General features: G+C 44.6%; 1 protein-coding gene and 1 pseudogene across 4 annotated transcripts in view; both read right to left on the reverse strand.

Annotated features, from left to right (window-relative positions):
• Positions 1-26,609, reverse strand: part of PKHD1 (PKHD1 ciliary IPT domain containing fibrocystin/polyductin) — a 1,006,139-nt gene that overhangs the window by 24,125 nt on the left and 955,405 nt on the right. The window lies entirely within an intron of this gene.
• On the reverse strand, positions 5,289-9,765 carry LOC309550090 (annotated as a pseudogene). The gene is made up of 2 exons: positions 9,563-9,765; positions 5,289-5,835 (listed from the first exon to the last, which is right to left on the reverse strand). The product of its transcript is annotated as an uncharacterized misc_RNA (transcript).

The raw sequence follows: 26,609 nt of genomic DNA on the forward strand, positions 1-26,609 counted from the left end.
CAAATGCCAGGGCCCATAGTCAGTAGGTAAGAGGCTGCCCTGCAGTCTCCTCCAAAAGCCCCTGTCCCGGTTGGATCTGCCAAAGAAACTATGAAATGTTATAACTGAACAAAAATTATAAAGTTTACTGGAACCTTTATCACCCTTTTTACCCTTATGGAACCCTTTGAAATATTGGAGAATCCCTGCTAAAACCAGTTCATTAGGGGTAAATGGTAAAAATTCCCCTTACGTTGCTGGTCAGTGGGAAGAGTGCTACCCTTAGAGTGATGGTCAGAATGCCACCTTTACAAATAGTTAAAAAGAATACTGGTGTTATACTGAGGATTTTTTCGAATGATTGCAGACCTGGAACTATGCAGTCATCATTAAATAAGAGGCCAATTAGCCACAGCTCAAGGAACCCCTAGCATCTTCTTGAGGAACCCTAGAGTTCTACGCATCACTGGTTGAGAATGGATGGTCTACTGTCATCTGAGCATACAGTAAACCAATGCAGCCAGATTCCAATGAGCAACATGCATTGACTTGAGTCAACTTCATGTGTTCATCCATCTCAGGGCAGGCTGGTTACACTTAAGGTTTACATATTGTTTAAATGTCGATTGTCCATATTTTTAAAGTTTCTGTCATATTTCAGTTTTCAGTAAAAAATGCAGATTGGTGGTACATTTTCTTGGTTTTATTAGTAACAAAATGTTGTAAGGGGTTGGCAATACTGGTCAGCTTCCTGAATTTGTACTGTAACTTCTTCCTAATGAAGACATGTACTAAGGAGGCTGTTCCCAAAAAGGCAGGCAGAGGGCAAAGGACTTGGCATTAGTATTTCTTGTGGTTTCCCTGCAACTGACCTTTTCCCCATTACTGACATACCACACCGTTATCTGCAATGTGGCTCTGTGTGGAGAAGGCTTCTTAGTGGAGGTAGGTCTTGTGACGAGACCAATCTTGCCACTGGGCATTGGAGAAGCCCGGTTGCTCGCCTCCTGCAATGTGACTATGGACCCTCTCATGAGCCCATGCTAAACGTAAACACCATGGCGTTTTGACTGTGTTTGTGGCATCTGTTTGGATATGTTGAGCGCTCAGATCCAGGCTATCTGGGGATGGGTTGAATGTGGGGGTTCTGTTCAGTATACTGGGAGTTATGCATTTTTGTGTCTTTTTGTGTTTCTTTAACCATGTGGCTAATGGAGTCTTGCCTCTATCCTGGAAGCTAAACCTTATTCCTGTAAACTGTAAGGCACAGGAAGTGCACTCCTAATATGGTCATTCCAGGAAGTCCAATGAGGAGACGGACTGTCTGAGGTGGCTCTCCATTCACCTATTGTCGGGTGTGCTAATGAACTTGCCTGCTGTCTGCTAAGAGATGTAGTGACACTCAGAGTAATGTGTATTGAGGGCTTGTTAGGGAACCATTGTTCTGTGTCTGGCTATTGTGTACATTGATTACCCCCTGGGGGCTTCTGTCTCCTTGCAAATGGCAGTCCTTCTGGTCAAGCTATCTGACCAATCACTGCTGACTCATTTTCAAGCCCTCATTTGCATGGCTGGAGAGGACCTTATGGGGAACTGCAGGTACTGTGCAATTGACCAATGGGAAAGTGGTTGTTGGGGGAAGGATGTTCCAAATTCTGTATAAAAGTGTGCTGTGTTCTTCCAATAAATGTTGTTCCTGTTTTACCCTCAACTCGGAGCTTTGTCTCGTTATTGGGGGGATTTATTGTATTCTGTTCCAGTTTGACTGCTAGGAGTGCAAACCCTTCATATGGTTTTTCCTATTCAGCTGTATGCAGCATTCATAAGTTTCCAGCTACACTGTTTGCATCATTCCTTGGTTTCCAGTTCGGGAGTTTGGTGTCCTGCAAGTAGCTGTGCCTGTAGCTCTGGAAGGGGAAGATCTCCTAAACGGTTTTAACCCTTTTGTGTCCGGGGTGTCGTTACAATTGGTGGCAAACGGTGGGATCGTTCCCACAGCCAGAAGGACAGCTACAGGAGACACCATTCCGTGGATTTACAAGTTGGGGGCAACGCATGTCTCAGTACAGCAACCCTTAAAGCAACAGGATGGAACCAGCAGTGGAGTACAGATATTCTCTGAAAGAATATGACCGTATGGTGTGGTTACGGCTGAGCTTCTTCGGACCCAATCCACTGGAGAGATCCAAGCGGTTCGTGAGGAACTTAGTGTTCATGTCTCTGCTAGACAGGGCAGAGAGAAAAGGCCAGCTAGCACGTTGGGAGGAACTCCAGCGGCAGGTACAGTTAAGGGAAGAGGAGAACCCAGTCTCCATTCCCCAGCGGCAGCCTGATTTATTGGGAATTGGGAGCCCAGTCTCCATTCTCCAGCGGCAGGCTGAGTTACAAGGGGCAGAGACAGTCGGTCCTGTCGCCCAGCAGCAGATTGATTTGTTGGGAATTGGGAGCCCAGTCTCCATCCCACAGCAGCAGAGTGTCCTGCAGAAAACAGAGAGCCTAGTCTCCTTTCCCCAGCAACAGTACACTGTATTGGGAGCAGAGACAGTCGGTCTCCCTCCCCAGGGGCTGGAAGTATATTTGGGAGAGGAGATTGTTACCCCCTCTCCCCATGGACAGTTTGATTTGTTGGGAATTGGGAGCCCAGTCTCCATTCCCCAGCGGCAGGCTGAGTTACAGGGGGCAGACGCAGTTGGTCCTGTCCCCCAGCAGCAGATGGATTCATTGGGAATTGGGAGCCCAGTCTCCATTCCACAGCGGCAGAATATTTCATTGGGAATTGGGAGCCCAGTCTCCATCCCACAGCAACAGGGCTGTTTAGCCAAAGGGGAGACAGTCTGTCTTCCCCCACAGCAGTATGGTGGGTTATCTAAAGGGGAGACAGTCGGTCTCTCCCTACCGCAGTATGGTGGTGTATCTAAAGGGGAGACAGTCGGTCTCCCCCTCCAACAACCAGGCTCCAACCAGGCTACTTCCGTGGTAGCGCTTGCAACAGGGCAGAGTACCACTGGTCTCTGCCCACTCAGCAACCCACCAAGGCAGTCTACCAGTCCCCCACACAGCCAAGGTGAGGCACCTGGACATGGACAAATTTCTCTTCTACCCAGGTGTAGTAACCAGTTATTTTGGGTGGGCTGTACTGCTGTTTCTGTTTTGTGGGTGGGCTGCTGGACTAACAATGGCACTGACCGGCAGAAGGTCAGATACCCTGTTAGTCTGTTTGGAAAAGGGGAGAAATGTGACGAGACCAATCTCGCCACTGGGCATTGGAGAAGCCTGGTTGCTCACCTCCTGCAATGTGACTATGGACCCTCTCATCAGCCCATGCTAAATGTAAACCCCATGGCGATTTGACTGTGTTTGTGGCATCTGTTTGGATATGTTGAGCGCTCAGATCCAGGCTATCTGGGGATGGGTTGAATGTGGGGGTTCTGCTCAGTAGACTGGGAGTTATGCATTTTTGTGTCTTTTTGTGTTTCTTTAACCATGTGGCTAATGGAGTCTTGCCTCTATCCTGGAAGCTAAACCTTATTCCTCTAAACTGTAAGGCACAGGAAGTGCACTCCTAATATGGTCATTCCAGGAAGTCCAATGAGGAGACAGACTGTCTGAGGTGGCTCTCCATTCACCTATTGTCGGGTGTGCTAATGAACTTGCCTGCTGTCTGCTAAGAGATGTAGTGACACTCAGGGTAATGTGTATTGAGGGCTCGTTAGGGAACCATTGTTCTGTGTCTGGCTATTGTGTACATTGATTACCCCCTGGGGGCTTCTGTCTCCTTGCACATGGCAGTCCTTCTGGTCAAGCTATCTGACCAATCACTGCTGACTCATTTTCAAGTCCTCATTTGCATGGCTGGAGAGGACCTTATGGGGAACTGTAGGTACTGTGCAATTGACCACTGGGAAAGCGGTTGTTGGGGGAAGGATGTTCCAAATTCTGTATAAAAGTGTGCTGTGTTCTTCCAATAAATGTTGTTCCTGTTTTACCCTCAACTCGGAGCTTTGTCTCGTTATTGGGGGGATTTATTGTATGCTGTTCCAGTTTGACTGCTAGGAGTGCAAACCCTTCATATGGTTTTTCCTATTCAGCTGTATGCAGCATTCATAAGGTTCCAGCTACACTGTTTGCATCATTCCTTGGTTTCCAGTTCGGGAGTTTGGTGTCCTGCAAGTAGCTGTGCCTGTAGCTCTGGAAGGGGAAGATCTCCTAAACGGTTTTAACCCTTTTGTGTCCAGGGTGCCATTACAGGTCTTTTCTTCCTCAAGTCAGACCTGCCTTCCTGATGACTGGTAGAAGAATATTCAACAAGCAACAGGAGAAATGGAGAAAGCACAGATCTATAGAATGAATGAGGCAGAAGCAGGGAGATCCTTGCTCTACAGGTGGTTAAGTACAGCTCCCCCTCCAGCAAGAAGAACAATGAGCAGCACAGTACTAACAATATACAAACTATATATATATATATATATATATATATATATATATATATATACAGTATCTCACAAAAGTGAGTACACCCCTCACATTTTTGTAAATATTTTATTCTATCTTTTCATGTGACAACACTGAAGAAATGACACTTTGCTACAATGTAAAGTAGTGAGTGTACAGCTTTTATAACAGTGTAAATTTGCTGTCCCCTCAAAATTACTCAACACAAAGCCAATAATGTCTAAAACAGCAGAAAAAGGTGAAGGCTCTAAAGTGTCCATCTCAGTCTCGTGACCTTAATATCATCGAGCCACTCTGGGGAGATCTCAAACACGCGGTTCATGCGAGACAAACAAAGACTTTACATGATCTGGAGGTGTTTTTCCAAGATGAATGGACAGCTATATCATCTGCAAGAATTTGGGGCCCCATACACAACTATTACAAAAGACTGCATGCTGTCATTGATGCTAAAGAGGGCAAATCATAGTTCTACAAACTAAGGGGATGCAAACTTTTGAATAGGGGTCATTTCATTTGTTTTCTTGTTGCCATGTTTTATTTTTATGATTGTGCCATTCTGTTATGACCTACAGCTGAATATGAATCCCATAAGCCAGTCATGTCCAAAGTCCGGCCCGCAGGCCAGTTGCGGCCCGTCCTTTAGGCCCCCTTAGACACTGCAGACTTTTGTCAATGCCTCCTCACATCCCTGTATCGATGGCGATGCCACATCCCCGCCCCCCCGCTCGTCTCGTTCTGCCCAGTGCTGCCCACGACTGCGCGGGAGTGCAGAATGCCTCCTCTCCTTCACCGCACACAGCCACCTGTAGGAGCCGCCCAAGGATCCTGTGTAGTTGACCGAGGAGATGTCACTTCTACAATCCTACTGCCTGTTTCTGTAAGTGTGATATATGTGTGTGTGTGTGTATGTATGTGTGTGTGTGTATGTATGTGTGTGTGTGTGTGTGTGTGTGTGTGTGTGTGTGTATGTATGTGTGTGTGTGTGTGTGTGTGTGTGTGTGTATATGTGTGTGTGTGTGTGTGTGTGTGTGTGTGTGTATGTATATATGTGTGTGCGTGTGTGTGTGTATGTATGTATTTATGTGCACGTGTGTAAGTATGTGGGTGTATATGTGTGTGTGTGTGTATGTATGTATTTATGTGTGCGTATGTAAGTATGTGGGTGTATATGTGTGTGTGTGTGTATGTATGCATGTGTGTGTGTGTGTGTATGTGTATGTGTATGTATGTATGTGTGTGTGTGTGTGTGTGTGTGTGTGTGTATGCATGTATTTATGTATGTGTGTGTGTATGTAAGTATGTGTGTGTATATGTGTGTGTGTGTGTGTGTATATGTATGTATGTGTGTGTAATGTGTGTGTGTGTGTGTGTGTATGTATGTATGTGTGTGTATGTATGGAGCTGACCGAGGAGGTGTCACTTCTACAATCCTACTGCCTGTTTCAGCAAGTGGGATTTTATTCATAAAGTACTGATGCTTATTATTTCCTATATATATATATATATATATATATATATATATATATATATATATATGTGTATGTGTATTTTATTTTAATGGTTCAAATGTCAGGCAAAATGGTCAGTCCTCACGCATGTTCACTTCATCAAATCTGGCCCCCTTTAAAAAAGTTTGGACACCACTGCCATAAGCAATAAAAGAAATGTGTTTTGCCTGCTCACTCATGTTTTCTTTAAAAATGGACCATACTAGGGGTTATTTACTAAAAATGGAGCATTCAAAACCTGGTGCAGCTCTGCATAGAAACCAATCAGCTTCCAGGTTTTATTGTCAAAGCTTAATTGAACAAGCTGAAATTAGGAGCTGAATGACTACCATGCACAGCTGCACCACACTCCGAGTGCCCCAGTACTAGTAAATCCCCCCCAGTACTGTATTACCAATTCTCCAAAGGGATGCAAACAGTTGAGCACAGATGTGTATATTTACAGTACATAAAGTGTTTATATATATATATATATATATATATATATTTTTTTTTTATTATTTATTTATTAATTTATTAGAAGGTCAGTATGGTGGCCTGAATTTCTTGGAGGAGTCCGGGGGAGGGGGGCATTTAAGCAGCCCACTCACCTGTGTTCCTTGCCGGTTCCAGTGCCCAATACTACATGTCACTAGGCCGACTCTCCCCAGCGCCCTCCGTGCTCATTACTCTGTGCGTTCAATCACAAGAGTGTTGCGGCTTCTCAGTTCGTGGTCTTCGTCAGCGGTTCTCGCTCACTGTTGCAGGTAGGATTTATACCCTTTTAGTTTCATATGTAATGTTACAATCCAAGCCTGTGAGCCGCTGTCGGTCGTTGCCCGATATCACTCGACACAGGCTTTACTGGTTATATGATTCACTGTCCATGGGGTTGCCACCTCATCCATTTGGAGATCAGCATGTATTCTTTGCGCGGGTTTGTGGCTGATTAAGGTGGTAAATAGCTCCTGCCACAAGCGACCAGTTGTTACTTAGACCATTCATACGGTCGCACTTACTCAAACGCACGATACTCTAGCTTCATAACTCCGACCCCAGTCACCACGATTTGTCCCTGTTTTTGCCTCCCTGTTGAGGCTACTTTCTTGCCAACTTTGCAAGCACGTCTCCAGTGGCACATGATCTGACCATTCATTGTCTCCAGTGGCACACATTTCGGCCACTCACGTTTTCTTGTCTGTCGTTTCTCCCTTAGGTTGTTTTATCCTGCACTAGGTTGAATGTGCTTTACACAAAAAAAAAAAAAAGAGACGACCAAAAAAAATAAATAAATAAATATGAAAATATATACATACACATATATACAGTGCCTTGCGAAAGTATTTGGCCCCCTTGAACTTTGCGACCTTTTGCCACATTTCAGGCTTCAAACATAAAGATATAAAACTATAATTTTTTGTGAAGAATCAACAACAAGTGGGACACAATCATGAAGTGGAATGAAATTTATTGGATATTTCAAACTTTGTTAACAAGTAAAAAACTGAAAAATTGGGTGTGCAAAATTATTCAGCCCCTTTACTTTCAGTGCAGCAAACTCTCTCCAGAAGTTCAGTAAGGATCTCTGAGACCCCGTTCACACTGGGGCGACCTGTCAGGTGACCTGGTCGCCTGACAGGTCGCCGTAGGTCATCTGCCATAGAGAAGCTGTGGACCCATTCTAATAGGAGCGACACAAGTCGCTCCGACTTAGAAAAAGGGTCTGGAGCTTCTTTGGGGTGACCCGGAGCGACCTGCATTGACTTCAATGATATGAAGTCCGTGCCGGCCGCTCCGAGGTCACGGTGCGAGCTGCGCACCGCGACCTGTGAGGTCGCCCCGGGAAGTAGCGTCGCCCCAGTGTGAACGGGGTCTGAATGATCCAATGTTGACCTAAATGACTAATGATGATAAATAGAATCCACCTGTGTGTAATCAAGTCTCGGTATAAATGCACCTGCACTGTGATAGTCTCAGAGATCCATTTAAAGCACAGAGAGCATCATGAAGAACAAGGAACACACCAGGCAGGTCCGAGATACTGTTGTGGAGAATTTTAAAGCCGGATTTGGATACAAAAAGATTTCCCAAGCTTTAAATATCCCAAGGAGCACTGTGAAAGCGAAAATTTTGAAATGGAAGGAGTATCAGACCACTGCAAATCTACGAAGACCTGGCCCTCCCTCTAAACTTTCAGCTTATACAAGGAAAAGACTGATTAGAGATGCAGCCAAGAGGCCCATGATCACTCTGGATGAACTGCAGAGATCTACAGCTGAGGTGGGAGATTCTGTCCATAGGACAACAATTATTCGTATACTGCACAAATCTGGCCTTTATGGAAGAGTGGCAAGAAGAAAGCCATTTCTTAAAGATATCCATAAAAAGTGTTGTTTAAAGTTTGCCACAAGCCCCCTGGGAGACACACCAAACATGTGGAAGAAGGTGCTCTGGTCAGATGAAACCAAAATCAAACTTTTTGGCAACAATGCAAAACGTTATGTTTGGCGTAAAAGCAACACAGCTCATCACCCTGAACACACCATCCCCACTGTCAAACATGGTGGTGGCAGCATCATGGTTTGGGCCTGCTTTTCTTCAGCAGGGACAGGGAAGATGGTTAAAATTGATGGGAAGTTGGATGGAGCCAAATACAGGACCATTCTGGAAGAAAACCTGATGGAGTCTGCAAAAGACCTGAGACTGGGACGGAGATTTGTCTTCCAACAAGACAATGATCCAAAACATAAAGCAAAATCTACAATGGAATGGTTCACAAAAAAACATATCCAGGTGTTAGAATGGCCAAGTCAAAGTCCAGACCTGAATCCAATCGAGAATCTGTGGAAAGAACTGAAAACTGCTGTTCACAAACGCTCTCCATCCAACCTCACTGAGCTTGAGCTGTTTTGCAAGGAGGAATGGGCAAAAAGTTCAGTCTCTCGATGTTTAAAAAATTGATAGAGACATACCCCAAGCAACTTACAGCTGTAATCGCAGCAAAAGGTGGCGCTACAAAGTATTAACTTAGGGGGCTGAATAATTTTTCACGCCCAATTTTTCAGTTTTTTATTTGTTAAAAAAGTTTGAAATATCCAATACATTTTGTTCCACTTTATGATTGTGTCCCACTTGTTGTTGATTCTTCACAAAAAAATTACAGTTTTATATCTTTATGTTTGAAGCCTGAAATGTGGCAAAAGGTCTCAAAGTTCAAGGGGGCCGAATACTTTCACAAGGCACTGTATATAAATAAAAATAAAATTGTATATATATATATATATATATATATATATATATATATATATATTGTGTCAGGTTCCTGCCTGTCACATGCTCTCAGTTACTGCTCATACGACTCATTACCCGTTAACAGGCACCACAAGCTTCTGCTACATGGCTTCCTTCTCGAGGTTCTTTGCCACAAACTCTCAGTCGCCCCTCATACCACTCATTATTTGTTTACAGGCACTATGAGCTTCCGCAAAATGGCCTCCCCCACGAGGTCCCCCCCACAAGTTCTCAGTCGCCACTTATACCACTCATTACTCATTCACAGGCACCATGAGCTTCTGCTACACGGCCTCCTTATCGAGGTTCTTTGCCACAAGTTCTCAGTCACCACTCATACCACTCGTTACCCGTTTTTAAGCACCACAAGCTTCTGCAGCACGGCCTCCCCCTTGGAGTTCCTGCCACAAGCTCTTAGTTGCCACTCATACCACTCATTTGCCCTTTGACACTTACAACTCATGCGACTTCTTAGGTCGCAAACGCTGACATGCTTCAGCATGCCTCTTTTCAGTGTCACTTGGTCAGCATAGCCTTGGTTATCCCCATACATCTTCCACTTTTCTCTACTGCTTGTTTTTGCCTCCCTTTAAAGCTACTTTCTTGCAACACGCATTGCAAGCTCGTCTCCAGTGGCACTCAACCCGGCCACTCACGTTTTCTTGTCTGTCTTTCTCCATAGGTCAATGAGGTCAGGTGGTGCCATCCTGCATAAGGTTGGACGTTTTTCTCGCAGATAATCTGACATACTTGCACACATGCAGGGCTTAGCATGCTTTACCCGAGGGAGGGGGGGGGAGGCTTAGGGCTCTGTTTCACGCCAGGTTAAACCTGGACCTCCATGGTACCTTTTTCAGGTTCCCAGTCGCCAGATCAGTCTCGGCTACAACCAGGACCTCTATTCTATCAGGGCATGAGTCAGGTGGGTAGTACACGGGATACTCTCCCACATCAACCTGCAGCACCCTTTCTTCATCTCGATACCTCACATATGGGAATTGGGCTGCCGGTCTGGCGCTTAGCTACTGTCACATTTTTTTTCTTACTTATTTTCTGAAGGACATCACCTTCAAACTATGCAGACATGGCTGCTAAACAGTTGCTTGCTGACAGTGCAGGCATTAGCAGGCCAGCCATACGTCACCTACTACAGAACGCAACATTCCTACTTAGGCCACAGCCAGACTGCAGCTTCCCACCCCAGTATGCCCTGGGGCTCTGGTTCATAGGTCTGTGCATGACACTGACCAGGCACCCAAGCTATTGTTTATTTGGCCAGTCACCTCCTGGCTAACCTTGGTTGCCCCGCACTCTTCGAGTTTTCTAAATTTTCACTCTTCAGCGTTTGCCAGAACGCATCGTGTTTTTCAGTACGCCTGTCCTTCCTTTTTCTGTCCTTCCTCTCCCTTGCTACTCACTTTTTCTTACGTACCCTGTTTCTCCTCCGCTGTTCTCATTTTCCAAAACTCTTCCAAAACATACAACCCCCCCCCCCCTTTTCTTATTATAGCTGGAATCATGTCACAGCCAGGCAGCGATGACCTTGTCTCCACCGGTCCGTCACCCACTGCTGGTTCAGACCCAGGTAGCACTCAGTCCCTCAGGGGATGGACTGTCCCCAACCTCAAGGCAGAGCTGCAGTGTAGGGCCATTCCCCACCCTGCCATGGCCAGAAAAGCCGAATTATTCAGGCTGCTGTTCCCAACACCAGCAGCAGCTGTACCCGGAACCGAGCAAGCATCCCTGCAGTCCATCTCCTCAGCTCTCGCCCAGCTGCACAGCGGCACACTGACCACAGCAGTCTCTGATGGGCAGGTGAGAGTAGGAGTCCTAGAGGTGTGCCCAGCAGTGACTCCCCTAGACAAAGTCACAGCACCCATCTTGGCACTACCACCTACAGGTACGCCGGACACTAGTTCCACTATTTTTCCTGCACACCTCGTCCCTTCCGGCATAAAGAAGGACATCCTGAAGGGAAAGGATGTTAACCTGGCTTCCCTGCTCATCACGGTCCAAGATCTGGCTGAGAATAAGTCCTATGCCTGGGGGGACGTTATCGTGATTCTGAAGGCCAAAGACCCCAGTCTCAATCGCAAACTGTAAATCACTGAGTATTGTGCTGGCCTTTGGCATGTTTAGGGATGTGTTGTGCTCGGCCAACCCCAGCAGGAGGGAAGAGATGGATTTGCACCTCCATGCCCTGGTTGACCTAGGGTACAAATATGGAGGCTCTGCGTTTTATAACTACCACCACTCTTTCGCAGCCAGAGCTGCAGCCAAACTTGCTCAGTTACAAACCAGTATGAAATGGAGCATCGGGGACACCAAGTTGTTCTGCTGCCACTTTGCAGGTCTGCGTTAACCGCTTTGCGCCATTTGCCAGTTCTCCATGTACACGGCAAACTGGTGCTCCAACACGGACACCAGACGTTCCTTGACCTTCCCCTTTACCTCTAGTGCCGCTCAAGGCATGCTTTCCCCTATGCAACATCCTCAGGTGGACAAGTTGGGACGTCCCGTCCAGTTACTAGGCAAGATGCCTTATCTGCAACAACTTCAACTATGGCACTTGCAGCTTCAACCAATGCAGACTGCTCCACATTTGTGTCAGCTGTCATAAAGTTCATCCCAAGAGCACATGCACCCTCAAGCGTCCCAACTCATCCTGACTGAGCCGGGTGAACTTACGATGGCTAGAGTTCCACCTTTCCCTCACCCGTCAATCGCATACGCACTATACCTGGTGCGCAGGTTTCTCCAGATTCCACACGGGGCTCATCACCCTACCTCACACCACCCATGAGTTCAGGAACCTCCACTGACAAGCAAGCTATTGATAATCTGTTGCAGACCAAGCTGGAGCAGGGATTCATTATCGGCCCCTTTGCTGAATCGCCATTTGAGACATGGAGAGTTAGCCCTATTGGGCTTGTCAAGGGCAAATTCTCAAATAAATTACATTTGGTGTACAACTTGTCCATGCCTCATTCCTACCACATCCCCAGTCTTAACTCACTGATTCCTTCTGAAGAGTTCTCTCTCAAGGATGTGCCCTTTGACTTAGCTATACAGTCCATCATTAGCGCAGGCACAGGCACGGGCACATGGCTGTCTAAGGTGGACATTTCAGATGCTTTTAGGCTCTTACTCATGGAACCTTCCTTGTGGCAGCAGCACGGCATCATATGGAGAGATTCATACTACTTCGCTACCAAACTGACCTTTGGCTCAAAGAGCAGTCCATGGCTCTTCAATACCTTCGCTCAGTCCCTCACCTGGATCCTAATTCACCAGGCACAGTGCCAGAAAGTCAGCCATTACCTGGACAACTTCCTGCTGATCGAAGGGGCCCGATGAACTCCCCTCAGATTTAGACAAATTAAGGTATTGTTCGGCAACCTCAACATGCCCATAGCAGAGCATAAAGTGGAAGGCCCCGTGGTGTCCATCACCTTCCTAGGAATAACCATTGACACCTGCTCTATGCAGGCCAGCCTACCCCCTGACAAGCTGTGTCAGGTTAGGGCGATCATTCCTGCCTTCACTACCTCACCAAGAGACAGCTGCAGTCCCTGTTAGGCATGCTGACCTTTGCTAAGAGGATTGTCCCTTAGGGGCATTCCTTCATTTCTCGCCTCCTGGTCTTCCTTTCCCACGCACAGGACCCCAATCAAACCATCAGGCTAGACCAGGTAGCTGCTGCAGATCTAGCAATGTGTGACAACTTCCTTGAGAACTGGATTGGGGTATCCATATTCATCCCAACAGCTTCAGCCTCCTCACCTCATATAGTAACAGATGTAGCAGCCTCCACAGGCTTCACTGCCATTTTTGGCACTCATTGGTTTGCAGGTCCATGGCCGCAGGAATTCCTCCTGGTCCCCGGGTTCAGCCAGACGTCCTCATTGTTCGAGCTCTACCCTACTGTCGCGACAGCTCAGTTCTGAGGACTAGAGACGTAACTAGAACCCTCAGGGCCCTGGTGCAAGAAACCATGACGGGCCCCCCAGTCCCCTGGCCGGGGCCCTTCCCTTCAAGCCTGAGGCTCTTCCCACTGATCCTGGGGCCCTTTACTCTCGTTGTGGGGCCCTATTTTACTGTCCCGTAGCGGGACCCTTTCACAAGTTCTGCAGTGGGCCCCCTTCCTGCCATCTTGGGGCCTCCCCACAGTGGAGGAATGCCAGGGCCAGGTTGCAAGTGTGACCTTTGCGATCCTGGAAGTTCACCCACTGGTGTCAGTAGTTTTTATTTTTTGGTATTTTAATTGTATAATTTTTTATTATTTTACTGTATTTGACTATGACTTTGTCCATTCAGAAAAGGAAGGAGCTGGTAAATTACATATTTACCGACCCCATCCTGGTTCTCTATTGTGATACATCCCCTGCAGCAGCCGGCTGGGGGGCAACACAGTAGGAGGGGGGCAGGAGGAGTGTCGGGGGAAGCATACAGAGGATCCAATCTCCTCCATTTTCCTCCTGCAGCTACAGGAGGAAAAAGGAGGACAGTGATTTATTTACATGCTGCCCCTGCTGCCCCTTCTATCCAGGTGTACAGGGGAGCTGCACAGACCCCCTGGAGCATGGGGCCTGATTGCAATTGCAACCCCTCTAGTTACGCCCCTGCTGGGAACACACCTGGGTGGGGCAGACCGTGGTCCTCTCCACTGACAACTTAGCCACGGCTGAGATTGTCAACAAAGGTAGGTCCAAGTCCCTGGCCATCATATCCTTCCTACGCAGGCTGGTGCAGATATCCCTTCACTACAATTTCAATATGCACTGTACTTACATACCTGGCAAGTGCAATCTCATAGCAGATGCACTGTCCCGCCTCAATCTTCCTTTGTATTTCTTACAGATACCCAAAGCCGAACCGACCTCATTTCCTATCCCACCTTGGTCGCAGCTAACGATGGGCTAAAATACCACATTCACAATGCTACGCTGCTCATAAACCGGTCACTGTCACCCAGCACTGAAAGCCTACTGCACCGCCTGGATCACTTACAGCGAATTCCTTGCCTCATGCCCCGGGACAGGCACAGGTCACATCAAGCACGTCTTGGCCTTCATGTCTTACTGCCACACTCATCTGAGCCTGTCCTGCAACACTGTCAGACTTTACCTAGCTGGCATCCAGCATTTCCTCTCCCTACAATACACCTACTCCTGGACCTTTCTGCTGCCTTTGATACGGTTCACCACCCCCTCCTCCTCAAAAAACTCCATGCCTTTGGTCTCCATGACTGTACTCTTCACTGGTTCTCTTCCTACTTATCCAACCACACCTTTAGCGTTACTTACAATTTTACTTCCTCCTCTCCTCTTCCTTTCTCTGTTGGGGTCCCCCAAGGTTCTATTCTTGGACCTCTCCTATTTTCAATCTACACTTCTGTGACGGTGTTCACCGGTACTGGAATTTAAGGACAGATGGGTGGTGGTTTGGATTGCTTCATATTTGTCAGCAATGTCTCCATGTAGAAATATTGAGATTTGTTCCCATTTGCCATGAGGTCTGTGATTTCTGAGTGCTGTGTGTGTTACATATCTTTCAGTGTCAGAGAGGCTTTCCTTTTGTTTGTGTATTGGGAGGGAATGTGGATTGCCCTGTCTCATGCTGAGTGCTGATGACCTCCCATTGTTCCGTGTCTGGCTATTGAGTACATTGATTGTCCCCTGGGGGCTTCTGTCTCATTACACATAACAGTCCTTCTAATCAAGCTATCTGACCAATCCCTGCTGACTAATTTTCAAGTCCTCATTTGCATGGCTAAGGAGGACCTGAAGGAGAACGGCATGTACTGTGCAATTGACCAATGGGAAAGCGGTTGTTGGGGGCAGGATGTTCCAAATTCTGTATAAAAGTGTGCTGTGTACTTCCAATAAATCGTCTTCCTGTTTGAACTTACATACAGCCTGCCTGGTGTTTGTTCTAATGGATTCCGAACGGCACATAGCTGTAGTTCGGATCCCGGAGCCTTGGTTGACCGAACCATCAGACGTTGCGATCTGCAAGCTGACTCACTAGAAGCAGAGGAGTGTCAGGAGAGCGGAAGCGAGCGAGCAAGGGTCTCGTTACAACTTCCTCTCTGGGTAAGCTGATAGCCTCCCGCGGCTTCCAATACCATCTCTACGCTGACGATACTGAAATCTATTTATCCACCCCTCAGCTTACTCCCTCAGTCTCCTCACGTATCACTAATTTACTATCAGATATATCAGTCTGGATATCACACCACTTCCTCAAACTCAATCTATTCAAACCCGAATTTATAATTATTTCTCCACCACGTGCCTCTTCCCCCGATCTCTCTGTCAATATCGATGGCACAACTATCAGCCCATCCCCGCATGCCAAGGTCCTAGGTGTTGTCCTGGACTCTGAACTCTCCTTCAAGCCCCACATCCAATCACTGTCCAAATCTTGCCGCCTCAACCTCCACAACATCTCCAAAATACACTCCTTTCTTACCAATGACACAACAAAGCTCCTAGTTTACTCCCTGGTCATCTCGCGCCTCGACTACTTCAATTCCCTTCTCATTGGCTTACCTCTACATAGGCTATCCCCCTTCAATCCGTCATGAATGCTGCTGCCAGACTCTTCCACCTTACCAATCGCTCAGTGTCCGCTACTCCTCTCTGTCAAGCCCTCCACTGGCCTCCGCTCACCTAACAAATTCAATTCAAATACTAACAACATCTTACAAAGTCATCCACAGTTTAGCCCCCAGCTACATCACTAGCTTAGTCTCAAAATACCAACCTAATCGCTCTCTTCGTTCCTCTCAAAACCTCCTGCTCTCTAGCTCCCTCGTCACCTCCTCCCATGCTCGCCTCCAGGACTTTTCCAGAGCATCTCCAATCCTAGGGAACTCCTTACCCCAATCTGTCCAATTATCTCCTACTCTATTAGCTTTTAGATGATCCCTAAAAACCCTCCTTTCCTTCAGTGAAGCCTTTCCTACCCACACCTACCAACTATACTTCCATTTTCTCCATCAGTTCATCCCCCACAGTTATTGCCTTTTGTTTCACTTGACCCTCTCTTCTAGATTGTAAGCTCTAACGAGCAGGGCCATACAATTCCTCCTGTATTGAATTGTATTGTAACTGTATTGTCTTCCCTTATATTGTAAAGCGCTGCGCAAACTGTTAGCGCTATATAAATCCTGTATAATAATAATAATTATAATACAAGCCCCTGGGAAACCCTCATTGTTCGTGACCTATGCTGTCAAAGCATTGCTGCATGACATCCAGAAACATCAGCCTGTAGCCAGTAGCAAACACTTGCCCATATCAAGTTCCACATTCCGGGACATGTCAGCCATCCTGTCACAGTCCCCTTTTGGGTTGCTCCCCAGCCTAGTCATCCAAGCAGCTATCTACCTGGCCTTCTACAGCTGCCTATGGCCTGGTGAGTTCACTGACAGTAGCCCTGGTTACAAGGTGCTATGTAGGTGCCATCTGGCCCGCCTTCAAGACCATTTGTCCTACATCTGGCAGTGTGCAAAACTCATCAGTCCAGCACCAGGGTTGACATAAAATTCTTCCAGACCCACAAGGAATGGTGTCCAGTAGCGGTTCTGGACCAGTTGTTATCACACCTGCTGAGCCAGTCTAGCTCCAGCCCATTGTTGCCTTTTCCTTCCAGCCCACTAACAGCTCGCCAGTTCATCATACATGTTTGCATCCTCCTGGCTAATCTAAGCCTCAACCCTAACCAGTTTTCCGGGCACTCCTTTGGAATCAGAGCAGTCTCGGGCTGCCTCCCGGCATGGGGTGCCTGGTCATGTCATCAGAATATTTGGCAGATGGAAATCTACCTGCTTTACCCAGTACATTACGAATCCCCAGGTTGAGATGTCACAAGCCTTTACCAAGCTTGCCCAATAAATGTCATATATACCAATAAAACAGCTTTCACTATCCTGGTATTTTTGCTCCCTTTTTGGTGTACTGACTAGCTGACCAGGGCACACCTCAGGTCTACGTTATGTTGTGAGTGCTGTGGCGTGTTTATGTGGTTTCACATCTATCTCGCTGGGAGGGCCCTGAATATATATATATATATATATATATATATATATATATATACAGTATCTAACAAAAGTGAGTACACCCTCACATTTCTGTAAATATTTATTATATCTTTTCATGTGACAACACTGAAGAAATTACACTTTGCTACAATGCAAAGTAGTGAGTGTACAGCTTGTATAACAGTGTAAATTTGCTGTTCCCTCAAAATAACTCAACACATAGCCATTAATGTCTAAACCTCTGGCAACAAAAGTGAGTACACCCCTAAGTTAAAATGTCCAAATTGGGCCCAAAGTGTCAATGTTTTGTGTGACCACCATTATTTTCCAGCACTGCCTTAACCCTTTTGGGCATGGAGTTCATCAGAGCTTCACAGGTTGCCACTGGAGTCCTCTTCCACTCCTCCATGATGACATCACGTATCTGGTGGATGTTAGAGACCTTGAGCTCCTCCACCTTCCATTTGAGGATGCCCCACAGATGCTCAATAGGGTTTAGGTCTGGAGACATGCTTGGCCAGTTCATCACCTTTACCCTCAACTTCTTTAGCAAGGCAGTGGTCATCTTGGAGGTGTGTTCGGGGTCAATATCATGCTGGAATACTGCCCTGTGACCCAGTCTCCGAAGGGAGGGGAACATGCTCTGCTTCAGTATGTAACAGAGGGCATTTATGGTTCCCTCAATGAACTGTAGCTCTCCAGGGCCAGCAGAACTCATGCAGCCCCAGATCATGACACTCCCACCACCATGCTTGACTGTAGGCAAGACACACTTGTCTTTGTACTCCACCCCTGGTTACCGCAACACACGCTTGACACCATCTGAACCAAAAAAGTTAGACCATGGTTCCAGTAATCCATATCTGCTTGTCTTCAAACTGTTTGAAGGCTTTCTTGTGCATCATCTTTAGAAGAGGCTTCCTTCTGGGACGACAGCCATGCAGACCAATTTGATGCAGTGTGTAGCATATGGTCGGAGACCTGAGAGGATGACCCCCCACCCCTTCAACCTTTGCAGCAATGCTGGCAGCACTCATACATCTATTTCCCAAAGACAACCTCTGGATATGACGCTGAGCATGTGCACTTAACTTCTTTGGTCGACCATGGCGAGGCCTGTTCTGAGTGGAACCTGTCCTGTTAAACGGCTGTATGGTCTTGGCCATCGTGCTGCAGCTCAGTTTTAGGGTCTTGGCAATCTTCTTATAGCCTATGCCATCTTTATGTAGAGCAACTATTATTTTTTTCAGATCCTTGGAGAGTTCTTTGCCATGAGGTGCCATGTTGAACTTCCAGTGACCAATATGAGAGAGTGAGAGCGATAACACCAAATTTAACACACCTGCTCCCATTCACACCTGAGACATTGTAACAGTAATGGTTCACATGACACGGGGGAGGAAAAATGGCTAATTGGGCCCAATTTGGACATTTTCACTTAGGGGTGTACTCACTTTTGTTACCAGTGGTTTAGACATTAATGGCTGTGTGTTGAGTTATTTTGAGGGTACAGCGAATTTGCACTGTTATACAAGCTGTACACTCACTACTTTACATTGTAGCAAAGTGTAATTTCTTCAGTGTTGTCACATGAAAAGATATAATAAAATATTTACAAAAATGTGAGGGGTGTACTTACTTTTGTGAGATACTGTATATATATCTCAGTTTCGCTGTTTGCCAGGATTCAACTTTAGCTAAAGAATATAGAGGCTGGGAGAGGAGGTTGAGGGGGTTGGAAAAATGAGGCGCAGCTGTACTTTAAATGGTGATTTTGCCTAACGTATGCCTGGGTTTTATTCTAAAGTGTGCCCAGAGTTCTGGTGGTAATCAATTCAAACCCCAGGAATCCTTAAGCCCAGGTTCACACTGAGGCCCTTTTGAAATTGTGCGAGTTCAGCTGACTTCACACGATTTCAAGCCGGCATTTCAGTCCGACTTCGGGGGCAATTTCACAGATTGATGTTTATGGATATGCCCCCCCAAATCGCTAAAAGTAGTACAGAAACTAACTACTTTTGGGAATCGGACGGTGCCATTGGCAGCAATTGGCTCCGATTTGACATGCGGTTTGACATGTCAAATCGGACCAATGTGAATGTGGGCTAAAGCTAAATTCTAGGAAACCTAAAAATCATTTCTTGCACTTTTACTCACCTGATTCTCCTCTCTAACAGGTGCCTAAGTAAAAACACTTTTACATCCTCTAGCTGGAAACCAGCAGTCAACCCTTGCAGGGCAGGTTTCCATGATTTGGGCTTTAAACTGATTTGGTGAATGGTCCCTTTAAAACAATTATGTAAAAAGTAAATGGACATCCCTGGCACTTCACAACTTTGTTCAAGTTATTTGTCTTGACAACTCTCCGACTGTGTCCCCCTGCAATCATATCACCGATCAGCCTTGTAATATTTACTTATTTTTTCCCCCTCTGTTTCTAACAAAAGATAAGTATAACATTTCATGAATATTCACCTTGCAAAGGAAACATGCTTTTTTTTTTGTTTAGGATGGCCCAGCATAAAACGCATGTAATATGCCCAGTAGTGTTTGCTGTGCACCCCAAAGGACTTTCGGTAATTGTCAGTTCCACCAATTTCACACCCCCTGAGTCACTGAATAAAGAGGCCTTTTTTCCCAGGCATGTTGTTCGGAAAGACTCAGGGGGAGCCAAACAATACAATGAAATCCTGCAGAAAACTCCAACAATCATACTGACATGTGTTCTTCATTTAGACACGGAAATAAATGTTATTATCTATGGCATCTGGGCTATTTTTTACAAGGTGTATTAATATAATAAGATAGGGATAGAGAACAGATCTATAAACTGCATTAAACAGGACATTAACCCTGAGCCTGAACAGACAGGCATATCTGTCTATCTGTATATCTATCTATCTATCTATCTATCTATCTATCTATCTATCTATCTATCTATCTATCTATCTATCTATCTATCTATCTATCTATCTATCTATCTATCTATCTACATATATATTTATCCCACATCTATGAACTTTTCCGCTCTATAATTTGTGCAGTATGAGACATACCTCAGACTGCTTTAACCACCTAGGCGGTAATCCCGAGCGTGACTCGGGGTGGATTTTCATTGCAGGATCGGTAACCCCGAGTCACGCTCGGGGTGGATTTGCAGAGAGCGCAGCGGTGTTCTCTTACCTTGTCCTGGCGATCCAGCGATGATCTCTCATTGCTGTGACCGCCAGCCGAGAGTCCCACCGCTCCTCCGTCCTCCGTCGGTGTGATCACATCCTAGTTCCGTTCCCTGCAGCAGCAATGCTGCATGAGAGCAGAACTAGGGAGGGAAATTAAAAAAAAAAAAAAACGTTGCACAAAACACATTTTATATATATATACATATATATATATATATATATATATATATATATATATATATATATATATATATATATATATACATATATATATATATATATGCATATATATATGCATATATATATATGCATATATATATGCATATATATATATGCATTTATATACATATGCATATATATATATATGCATATATATATATATATATATATATATATATATATATATATATATATATATATATGCACACACACACACATATATATATATAAAATTATATTATTGATTCAATTATAATTCATGCGTTATATATAATATATAATGCATGAATTATAATCTAATCAATAATATAATTTTATTATATATATTATATATTAAATAATAAAATAATAATATTGATTCGATTATAATTCACGCGTTTGTGTTTCAAATTTATCACATCTGGGATGTCTACTAGACTCTTGTTTTGGTCAGGTTTAAGTCAGTAATTACTAAGAATTGTAGGCCTATAATAAATAACGCCAAATTTCCATGAAAACAATTGTAACGCTTTTGGTATGTAATTCCTGACATAATCATACCGCCAGGGAGGTTAATTCATAAATTTATATACTATGTTTCATGCTGCATACTTTGGTTGCCCCAATCAAAACATGTGATGTACAACCCAATTCCAAAAAAAGTGGGGACACTGAACAAATTGTGAGTAAAAAAGGAATGGACTAATTTACAAATCTCATAAACTTATATTTTATTCACAATATAATATAGATAACATATCAAATGTTGAAAGTGAGACATTTTGAAATGTCATTCCAAATATTGGATCATTTTGGATTTCATGAGAGCTACACATTCCAAAAAAGTTGGGACGGGTAGCAGTAAGAGGCCGGAAAAGTTAAATGTACATATAAGGAACAGCTGGAGGACCAATTTGCAACCTATTAGGTCAATTGGCAACATGATTGGGTAAAAAAGAGCCTCTCAGAGTGGCAGTGTCCCTCAGAAGTCAAGATGTGCAGAGGATCACCAATTCCCCCAATGATGTGGCGAAAAATAGCGGAGCAATATCAGAAAGGAGTTTCTTAGAGAAAAATTGCAAAGAGTTTGACATTATCATCATCTACACTGCATAATATCATCCAAAGATTCAGAGAATCTGGAACAATCACTGTGTGTAAGGGTCAAGGCCAGAAAACCATACTGGATGCCGGTGATCTTCGGGCCCTTAGACGGCACTACATCACATACAGGAATGCTACTGTAATGGAAATCACAACATGGGCTCAGGAATACTTCCAGAAAACATTGTCGGTGAACACAACCCGCCGTGCCATTCGCCGTTGCCGGCTATAACTCTATAGGCCAAAAAAGAAGCCATATCTAAACATGATCCAGAAGCCCAGGCGTTTTATCTGGGCCAAGGCTCATTTAAAATGGACTGTGGCAAAGTGGAAAACTGTTCTGTGGTCAGACAAATCAAAATTTGAAGTTCTTTTTGGAAAACTGGGATGCCATGTCATCCGGACTAAAGAGGACAAGGACAACCCAAGTTGTTATCAGTGCTCCGATCAGAAGCCTGCATCTCTGATGGTATGGGGTTGCATGAGTGCGTGTGGCATGGGCAGCTTACATATCAGGAAAGGCACCATCAATGCTGAAATGTATATCCAAGTTCTAGAACAACATATGCTCCCATCTAGACATCGTCTCTTTCAGGGAAGACCTTGCATTTTCCAACATGACAATGCCAGACCACATACTGCATCAATTACAACATCATGGCTGCGTAGAAGAAGAATCCGGGTACTGAAATGGCCAGCCTGCAGTCCAGATCTTCCACCCATAGAAAACATTTGGCGCATCATAAAGAGGAAGATGCGACAAAGAAGACCCAAGACAGTTGAGCAACTAGAAACCTGTATTAGACAAGAATGGGACAACTTTCCTATTCCTAAACTTGAGCAACTTGTCTCCTCAGTCCCCAGACGTTTGCAGACTGTTATAAAAAGAAGAGGGGGTGCCACACAGTGGTGAACATGGTCTTGTCCCAACTTTTTTGAGATGTGTTGATGCCATGGAATTTAAAATCAATGTATTTTTCCCTTAAAATAATACATTTTCTCAGTTTAAACATTTGCTATGTCATCTATGTTGTATTCTGAATAAAATATTGAAATGTGAAACTTCCACATCATTGCTTTCTGTTTTTATTAATAACATACCTCAGACTGCCCTAATTCATACATTTATATACTATGGTTTATGTTACATACTTTGGTTGCCCCAATCGAAACATTGTGCTGTATATGACATACCTGAGGCTGCCTTGTTCCACACACTGTGCTGTGTGTGACATTTTCAATACTTCCCCACTCCATATACTGTACTATGTATTATACATAGCCCATAAACTACTCGTTGTGCACTGTGTTGGCATGTAACATACTCTGGCTGTACATTACTTACTCCAGGCTGCCCAACTGTGCCCATTGTGCAATATGTTACGTAATATGCACTGCTTCCCTTTGAATGCTGTTCTCTATGTTATTCGGTATACTTTCACAATATTGTTGTATTAATAAACAGAAAAGTGAATGATCTGGCACTCTTTTGCATATATATATATATATATATATATATATATATATATATATATACACACACACACAATATATACACATACAGTGCTGTTTTATTGCAGACATAAAGCCCCAAGTGAAGTATGATTCGGACGAATTTTCCATTTTCGGAAATTTGGATGCATCCAAATTTTCAAACTATAATAGTACCAAATTTAAACTAATCCGAAAAATAACGGAAGAAAATTTGAAAGAAATTCAAATTCGAATTGATTTCGAATCATTTTTGAATAGTTTTTGAATTCGAAAAGTTTTCAAATTTGATTAGTTTTCGAATTTGAATAGTTTTCGATTTGTTTTCCACGTTCCACAGAGAATAAAATAGAATAGAAAGTAAAGGAATATAATAGAAAAAATAGAATAGAATTGAATAAAGAAAGACTTGAATAAAATATAAAGAATATATTCACACTGTGCTGTACATGGAATATTCCAGGCACTTTGTACTCAAAGCTGCAAATGACACACTATGGGCTGCACCATTCCTTTCACTCTTTCTACTATGAACAAGACTGACTGTCACTTTCTGTATGTTAGGCATTAACTTACAAACTCTACCCTAGTCCAGTACGAATGCTGTGTTGTATAATATATACTCCCCACTGTTAAAATTCACAGTATTGTCATATCATAGATATTATTTATACTAGATGTTAACCACTCTGTACCCTATGCTATGCCCTACTGCAGACATAATGGGTTGCCTTACTCTGTGTGTTGGACATTAAGTGACAAACTCCACACCAGGCCTGTCTAAATGCTGTGCCATACGATATATACTCTTCACTGTAATAATCAGAGAGATGTCATTTAGCAAATATTTATACCAGAATTTTTTTTGCACCACTCTGTACACTATGCTAAGATCTACAGTAATACGTATATAATGGTTTTCTTTATACTATATGGTGGGCACTAATAAATTCTGCATACAAGTCCAATATAAATGTGATTTCATGTTTTATATACTCCCTACTATTAATAGTCACAGTATTGGCATATAGCAGATATTATTGATACTAGAAGTTATTTGTTCTACTCTGTACACTACTGTGGACATAATCAATTGCCTTTATCTGTATGTAAGGCACTAACTTACCAAACTCCACACCAGTCCTGTCTGAATGCTGTGCCATGTGTTATATACTCCCTACTGTTAATAACTACATTGTTGTCATAAAGCAGATATTCATACTAGAAGTTCTTCATGCCATTTGGTACACTCTGCTATAACTATAGTGGATGTAAAAGATTGCCCCATTCTGTATGTTGAGCAGTAAATGAAAAACTTCACACCCATACAGAATGTTGTGCTGTATGTTATATACTGGTAATAATCACAGTACTGTAATATAGCAGATATTCATACTAGAAGTTATTTGTACCTCTAGGACAGGGGTTTCCTAACCATCTAAACAAAGGGCCAGCTTACTGCCCTTTCCACTTCAGGGGGCCAGACTGTGGCCAGTGGGAGTAGATAATGTTTCAGGCTTGATGGCCAGTGGGAGAAAAAAACGTACACAGCACCCCTGTGGTCAGTAGAAGGAGGAATAGTGCCCCATCATTGGTATTAGTGGGAAGATAGTGCAACATCTTTTTTGTCAGTGGAAGGAATAGTGCCCCAATGTTGGTGTTAATGGGAGGACTACTTCCCTATAATTGGTGTCAGTTGATGGAATAGTGCCCCATTGTTGGTGTTTGTGAAAGAAATAGTGCCACATGGTTGGTGTCAGTGGAAAGAATAATGCCCTATCATTGGTGTCAGTGAAAGAAATAGTGCTCCATCATCGGTGTCAATGGGAGGAATAGTTCCCCATCACTGGTGTCAGTGTGAAGACTAGTGCCCCATCCTTGGTGTCAGTGGAAGGAATAGTGTTCCATTATTGGTGTTAGTGAAAGAAATAGTGCCCCATCATTGGTGTCATTGGAAATAATTGTACCCCATTGTTGGTGTTAGTGAAAGAAATTGTACTCCATCATTGCTGTCAGCAGAAGAAATAGTGCCCTATCATTGGTGTCAGTGGAAAGAATTGTGCCCCATTGTTGGTGTCAGTGAAAGAAATTGTACTCCATCATTGGTGTCAGCAGAAGAAATAGTGCCCCATCGTTGGTGTCAGTGTGAGGACTAGTGCCCTATTATTGGTGTCAGTGGAAACAATAGTGCCCCATTGTTGGTGTCTGTGAAAGAAATAGAGCTCCATTGTTAGTGTCAGTGGAAGGAATAGTGCCCCAACATTGGTTTTAGTGAAAGAAATAGTGCCCAGTCATTGGTGTCAGTAGGAGGAATAGTTCCCCATCCTTTGGTGTCAGTGGGAGGAATAGTGCCTCATCCCTGGTGTCAGTGGAAGGAATATTACTCCATCATTGGTTTTAGTGAAAGAAACAGTGCCCCATCCTTGGTGTCAGTGGAAAGAATTGTGCCCCATTGTTGGTGTCAGTGAAAGAAATATTGCTCCATCGTTGGTTTCAGTTGGGGGAATAGTTCCCCATCGTTGGTGTCAGTGTTAGGACTAGTGCCCCATCTTTGGTGTCAGTGGAAGGAATAGTGCTCCATCATTGTGTCATGGACTTGCAATAGTGTTTGGCAGCTTACCTGTTCCTTCATGTCTGTATTAGAGGGCAGACTTCACTTCTGGTTCCCTTTTATCATCTCTCCTTCCTGTTCCTGCCCCACCCCAGGTCCTCACAGGAAGTCTATATTAACCAGTGCACTGCAGGTCTGCTTTGCTGTTCAACAGTGTTTGTTTCTTGTTTTCTGTCTGCCGTGTGCTTGATCTACCTTTCTGTGTACCGACTTTGGCTTGTCTCTGACTATTCCTGTTTGCCTGTTACCCTTACCTTTGGCCTGTCCCTTGGTTACCCTCATCTGCCTGTTACCCCGACCTCGGCTTACCCATCACCATTCTGTGTGTCCCGAGTGGCTGCTTCCCTTCTCTTCCTACGGAGCGTGACCCGGGGGACCCCAGGGGCCGCAACCTGGGCCCAGCGGCAGCCAAGTCCATCCTTACCACTAGAGGCTCTGGTGAACACCTGCTGGGTCTTATACTCCGCGCCCTGGGGAATCTTGGGCTCAAGTTCCGGTCCATCCGCAGCAGTCTGCTATCAGGTTCACTACCTTGCGCTGCACCCCTGCCTCCAACAGGGTGCAGTTGTCACCTGGCCACAGGTGACCTGACACATTGGTGTCAGTGGAAGGAATAGTGCTCCATCATTGTGTCATGGACTTGCAATAGTGTTTGGCAGCTTACCTGTTCCTTCATGTCTATATTAGAGGCCAGACTTCACTTCTGGTTCCTTTTGATCATCTCTCCTTCCTGTTCCTGCCCCACCCCAGGTCATCACAGGAAGTCT

The sequence above is a fragment of the Pelophylax lessonae genome (genome assembly GCF_965119305.1).
Source record: "Pelophylax lessonae genome assembly, chromosome: 3".
Taxonomy (NCBI): Eukaryota; Metazoa; Chordata; class Amphibia; order Anura; family Ranidae; genus Pelophylax; species Pelophylax lessonae.